Genomic DNA, 7,089 nt, shown 5'->3' on the forward strand with positions numbered 1-7,089 from the left:
ACTGCTAAAACAAAATCTGTATAAGTAAATTTAAATGTTTTAAATCAAACTTTGATTTAATATAGTAACCATAAACTTGAGATTAATATTTTAGTTTATGTAACTTACTATACAAACTTGTTGGTTTGTTTATTTATTTTTCAAATAATGCTTCACTCTAGTTTTAATGAGATCTTTTGTTGTAATAAACTCCTTAATAAACATTTACGAACACACTGTTAGCTTAACTTTACAAACTATGTTTAACACATAACAATACACTAATAAAGCTATTAACAAAAGTTAATTACATTATAAAAACTGTTAAAGAACATAAAGCTTTCATCTAAAATCTATACCAAACGTAGTCATATAATAGGCATTATATAACCTATTTTGACACTTACATCTCATACTTCACAGTAAAAATTAATGCAGTTATAGTAACAAGTTTTAGTTATAAACAAAGTTTTTTAAACCATAAGTCTTTCATTACTTTGGCTTTTTTAATTTAGTTTTACTTATTATACTTTTTATATATATACCTTAAACTTTTTTTTTCTACAATTTTTTTGATTTATTTTTAACAACTGAAGATCTCTTGTATCTTAATATAGGAGTGAAACATTTTTTTGTTTATAATAAACTGTGAAAATAAAATATAATGGTCTTTTTAAAGCTACTTAAGTTGAAAAACTTTCTATTACTTGATTTATGGCAAATTACAATATCATTAAAAATATGCAAATTTTTTACCATCAAAATTGAATGATAACGAACAAGTATAATTTTTTTGGAATTTTTTTCTTACTTTTTTTTAAACTTACTAATACTTTAAAATAAACTTCTCCATCGTTTCTTGCACAAATTTTCATGCTAAAAAACCCCAAAAAATATATTAAAACGATGAAAAATAAGCTAAATTGAATATTAAAGTTTCAAAGCTTAAATATAAGTCTTATTATATTTGTACATTGAACACTAACTACTGTCAATAACTATGTGCCTATATATTTTGTTGAAATTAGTAAATGATGTTTTAAGTGTAATAGTTGTTGACTTTTCTTTTAAGTTTATTTTTTTAATACTCAAAAGATTAAAATCACCATATATAAAGTTTAAGATGGGAGCTCAAATATCTATAATGTTGGTTTTGTCCCTAACCGCTCGTAAAAAATTCAATCATTAATTTGTTTATATTCATGGATAGTTCCCTATCTCAAAAACATATGTTTTTAAGTAGTTTACACTGATATTAAAAACGCTTACAATTCAGCATTACAGAAACAATGATTAGAAATATCAAGTCAGTATGGACTTCATAAATTCTTAGCGAAGTGGTTCTATAATTGTAACTAAATTATAAATTAACTTATTATTACTTATAAACTAAACAAAAGTTTTATAAGTACATACTATGTATTTAAGACCGTTTAAGAAAAACCGTTTAAGCTTAAAAATCATTTAAAAATGTTTTCTTGAAGCACTTTGATTGTCTTGTTTGGTTGTTGAAAACAAATAAAGAATGCAACTCTTTTGATAAAAAAAAAACTTTTTTTATATATTTTTCTACATACAAGGTATAAAATTACGTAAACTATAGAAAAACATATAAGCTAAATTTTATCTATTCATATTGTGATTGTTTTTTACATGCTATTAAGGTCGGTTAGAGTGTTAAATAACTGAAATTTAAATTTTAATGTTTGTTAGACATTTTGTTTTGCTCACCAATTGTATTTGTTTTATTTTTCATCATTTTATTATTATTAAACCAACAGTCTTTAAAACTGAAACAATTTAATTCATAAACGACAGCAATATTTATATCTTATTAAAAAATTACATTTTTCAATACTTCTTTAATATAGTGATTTACAACTCAACTATAGAAATAAAACAAATAACTACATACAGGGTCCGTTTGTGACGAGAAGTTTTCTTTTATCCAGGGTCTTTATGACGCGCTGGAAGCCGGTGAGCGCCTCGCTTAAGGAAATATCAATTTGCAAGTGCAGGTCCATGTTGTTCCTCGTGTAAACGTCGTGGGGCTTCTGCTTCAACCCGATTATGACGTCACCTGTGATCTTGCCGGGCTCCTCGTCTCCCACGCCCGTGAACTTGACCGTGTGTCCCGTTTTCATTCCTGTGAAAATACAATAATGTAATGTTTATTTATGAAACAATAAAGACTATTTAAACAAGTACGCTAACTTTGTTTGAGAATTCAGTTGAATTTAAATAAATTGTTTAAATTCTTTCTGCTTAAATTGTGAATAGTTCGGATTTTTTTAATAATTAAGTGGCTTGGTTATCTCATACAACTTATCAATGTGTTTGTAATTAATACTTTAAAAAGACACCTTTAGTTAATAAAGATTAAGATTTTTTTAAAAATAAAACATATATATAAATAAATAATAAATAAATAATGTGAAATATAAATAATAACAAAAGAAAACCTTTATCAATGTGAACTAAAATGATCAAGGGTTGGGTAAAAGACTTTTTTCCATGACATTTATTGCATTTGTCACCAATAATGTTTCCTTCACCGTTGCAAAAATGACATGTTTGTTGTACTTGAAAACCACGGATATTATGATATAGGTTTACATTAGTACTTCATAATTCCAAAAACTTCATCAGTGTTCTCACAAAAATAAAAGTTTCTTAACACATATATATTTAAAGCGTTTAGATCAGGGTTTCCCAAAGTGGGCCAAGTGGCCCCCTAGGGGGCCATGAGCAGCAAAGGGGGAAGAGGGGGGGCCATGATCAGTAAAGGAGCCACAGGGGGGCCATGAGTCCATAACTTGAAATTTACACTAGATATTCTTGAATTGCACATGAAGAGCAAAAAAAAAAGGTCTTATACGTATTTTATAGTAGTTTATGAGTAACCTATATGTTGAAGGGGACCATTGCTTTTTCAAACTCTTTAAAGGTGGCCATTTACAAAAGCGTTTGGAGAACCCTGGCTTAGATCGTACAATAAAGTACTAATAATATTAAAACAAAATTTAAAAAATAAAATAAATAATACAATGCTAATACACTCACCCGTTGAACCATGTTCATTCCTAAATTCTGCAGGAAGAACCTGAAACCCTGACCATCGCAGTGCCTGCAACTTCTAACGTTACTACCCCCTCTACCGCTGCACTGCTCGCACAGAACCTTCCTGTTTATTTTCAGTCGTCTGGTGGCGCCGCTGTACATTTGCTCCAACGAGACCTTCAGCTCGTGCACGACGTCCGCTATCTTGGCCGGTACGCGTCGCCCACCCACTTTAAACAAACAAAAGTTAAAAGGAATACCGATAACTACATAACTACCAAAAGCGTTTGGATTGTAAGCCTTCATCATATTGTAATATCTAAGTGTTAGAAATAGTATTTTACTACGATATCTATAAACAAATTTGTTTTAAAATCAAATTTATCCTAAAACTACATGATATTTTTTTAAGTATAAAATGGTACCAGTATCGCTTAATTTTCGCAATATTTTGATATTATTTTGTAATGTTTTCCAGCATAAAATTCAACAACTTACTTCCACCAAAACCGAACCGAAAGTCGAAAAAGTCCGTTGGTTGCTGATTCTGGTTACCGCCTCCTTCCTTCAACGCCTGCTCGCCCCCCTCGTCGTATATTGCTCTCTTCTCCTCGTCCGACAAAACCTCGTACGCGTAAGATATTTCCTTGAACTGTTGTGCACGTTTGTTTGAAAAAGAAAATATAGAAGTAATGTGATATAAGTAAAGGATATTTCCCTGAACTGTAGTACATTTTTCTTTGAAAAAAAGTTAAATAATGTGATATAAGTAAAGAATATTTTCTTGAACTGTTCGAAACTTGTTTGTGAGACAAGTTGCTTAAAGTATAAAGTAGATTTAAGTAAGAAAATATCCTTCAACTGTTGAAATTTGTAGTGTTTGTGAGATTAAAATAACAAGATATGGCATTTTAATTTAAATATTTAATATAAAATAAATTTACTGAACCGTTATATATTAGTTTTCTAGATGAAAGTTATTCTATATTGCACTGTGTAAAAAATGTAAAGGCTAAATTTCTATTAGAAATAAAAAGCGAATACTTAAATAAATTATATAATGTTTAAATAAGATTTTTATACTCTAACAGTGGAAACTTAACAGCATTCAAATCTAAAGATAGTCAAAAATGCATTATTTTTCTAAAAAGTACTATATTCAAATTTTAGTGATACTAAATATTTTAAATCAAGTAAAGTAAGTTATTGAACTGTCAACGTAGAACCAATAGAATACCTTCTAAGAAGCTTGATTATTTCCCGGGTTCTTATCAGGATGAAATTTCATGGCCATTTTTCTGTAAGCTTTGTTCAATTCAGCATCAGTTGCTGTTCTAGTTACACCGAGTTAATAAAAATATACTAATCATTATAAATATAAAGTTTAATTAAGACCTCAACTTAAACGAGTTACGGGAAGCTCAATAATCAAGCATCAAGATAAAGTATACTTGAAATTTGAATTAAATTACAAACGATATTTATTAAAATTGCTTAAAGCACATTATTTTAATAAAAATATACTATTCATTAAAAATATAAAGCTTCATTTAGACCTCAAATTAAACGAGTTATGAATTACCCCATTATCAAGTATCACAAAATATACTTGAAACTTAAATTAAATTATAAACGAGATTCATTAAAATTGCTTTGAGCACATTTTTTTGATAAAAATATGCTATCTATTAAATAACATAATGATAAAACTAACAATTTAGTCTAATGTTATCTTACTTAATACTTAAGCTAAGAGCTATTAATTACATTGATACTTGTTAAAATCCAGTTTATAATGCTTGTTGATTTGTGTAGAACTTATTTATAAAACAACACATCAAACTAGTATTAAAGAGAACCTTTAGTTACAATAAATATGTGAGTAGACATTTATTAGGACACTAAAATTTAGCTATATAAATGACAAACTATATCAACACGTATCAAAATACTAATGAAATTATTAGTCAAAGTAATTTGTTTTATAAACTTTTAAAGATTTAAATACATCAATATACTTTATAAAAAAGTAATTTTTGTCTAAAGACCATACCAACTGTAGTCATTGAAATTTATGCAAACTTTTATGCTATAAAATTGAATGATAATGAACAAGTATAACTTTTTTTCGGAAGATTTTTCTTTTTATTTTAAACTTGCCAATAATTAAAAATAAACATTTCCGTCGTTTCTGGCGGAAAATTTTATGCGAAAAAACACCAAAAAATTTATCAAAACGATAAAAAATAAGATTTATTTCACGATACTTTCTTATGGCAAATTTGAGCCGGAAAATTAATTTTATCACGTGGTTTCTCTTCTCTCGCTTTGAAAATTTTAAGCTTGTTTTAAACTTTTGGCTATAACTTTTTTAAACTTTGTTTTATTTTAGAATAGATTTTACTATCGATTTCAGCACAAAATTCTGCTTTAAAAAACACCAAACACTTTATAAAAATGATGAAAAATAGACAAAATGGAAGTTTGAAACTTCAAAGCTTTGAGTTTGAACTATTTGGTTTTTGAACACGTTTCAAACTTGTATGCTTTTGTATGATATGAGTTAGAAATTGAAACACATAGCAGGCACTAGCATCTTCATAACAAATACCACTGCTATATTCCTAATTTCCGCTTTAAACCTTCATTTTAGTTCAAAGATTTACATTTTTAACCATTAACTAACTGCTTAAACAAAAAGTATTCTACAAGAGTTTAAAATTAAGTCGTGTTGCTAATACTATTACATTAAGCTTGTGATTAATTAGTGAAGTTTTTTCTCAATAACTTTTTGTAGAAACTTATTGGTTTGTGTACTTATTATTAAAACAATACTTCACTCTAGTATACATAGTTGCAATAAGTATGTGAATAAACATTTATGCAGACAGTAATGCTTAGCTTAACTTCACAACTCACTATTATCAATTTGGTCGTTATTTTGTACAATAACTTATTTTTACATGACTTAAGTTTAGCATTATTTCTTAATTTAACAGTTTAATACACATAAAACAATTAAGTTTCGACATAAACACAAAAACACTTCATCAAGTTTATAAGTAAGTGTACATACTTCTTAAAACTTGACAACTTTTTTTTCAAGTGTGCACTGACAAACTTATCTATAAGACTTGACTGTGTATAGTCAAATAACTTGCTAATGTAAACTTTTAATACTTTTGAGTAGTATTGTTCACTTAGATAATCTGTTCAAAACAGTAATAAATTCAAGTTATTCAAAAGTAGTTAGACACTTATTTAGATTTAAGTGGGTCTTTTAATAAACTCTTAATGTTTTAACACAATGAACTGTTGAAAACTTAGAAAGATGAACTATCATCAATTCATAATACTGTGTTGTTTAAACTATATACAAAAACCTGCACATTTCACTTATCATGTAACTTACGTAAAAACTAAGCTAAAATCTATCATGATTTTTAAAATGTTATCATTCTTCAAAAGTTAATATGTGTGAACTTGTTGCTGTATATAGATTTTAACTAAAGTTATTTCCTTTTATCTTGGTTATTTCAGTATTATTTATCTGGTTCAACTAAAGTATAATTATATCTTTTTATATACAAAAACTATTTTATGTTTGTCATTTAAAAAAGTGATAAAACTAACAATTTAATCTAATGTTATCTTACTTAATACTTAAGCGAACAGCTATTATTTACATCGTTAGTTATTTAAATCTAGTTTATAAAGCTTGTTGATTTGTGTAGTACTTATTTATAAAACAACACTTCAAACTAGTAGTAAAGAGAACCGTTAGTTGCAATAAACATGTGAGTAAACATTTTTTAGGACACTAAAGTTTAACTTTACAAACTATATTAACACGTATCAAAATACTAATGAAACTATGAGTCAAAGTAATTTTTTAATAAACTTTTAAAGAACTAATTACATCAATATACTTAATAAAAAAGTAATTTTTGTCTAAAGACCATACCAACTGTAGTCATTGAAATTTATGCAAATTTTTATGCTATAAAATTGAATGATAATGAACAAGTAAAACTTTTTTTTGGATTTTTT

At 27.0% G+C, this 7,089-nt stretch overlaps 1 pseudogene; it reads right to left on the reverse strand.

The window, feature by feature from the left end:
* Positions 1–1,886: 1,886 nt before the first annotated feature.
* Positions 1,887–4,387, reverse strand: LOC145832596 (dnaJ homolog subfamily A member 1-like; annotated as a pseudogene).
* Positions 4,388–7,089: the final 2,702 nt, after the last annotated feature.

This window comes from Thalia democratica, chromosome 3 (assembly GCF_965202585.1).
Source record: "Thalia democratica chromosome 3, ktThaDemo2.hap1.1, whole genome shotgun sequence".
NCBI classification, from domain to species: Eukaryota; Metazoa; Chordata; class Thaliacea; order Salpida; family Salpidae; genus Thalia; species Thalia democratica.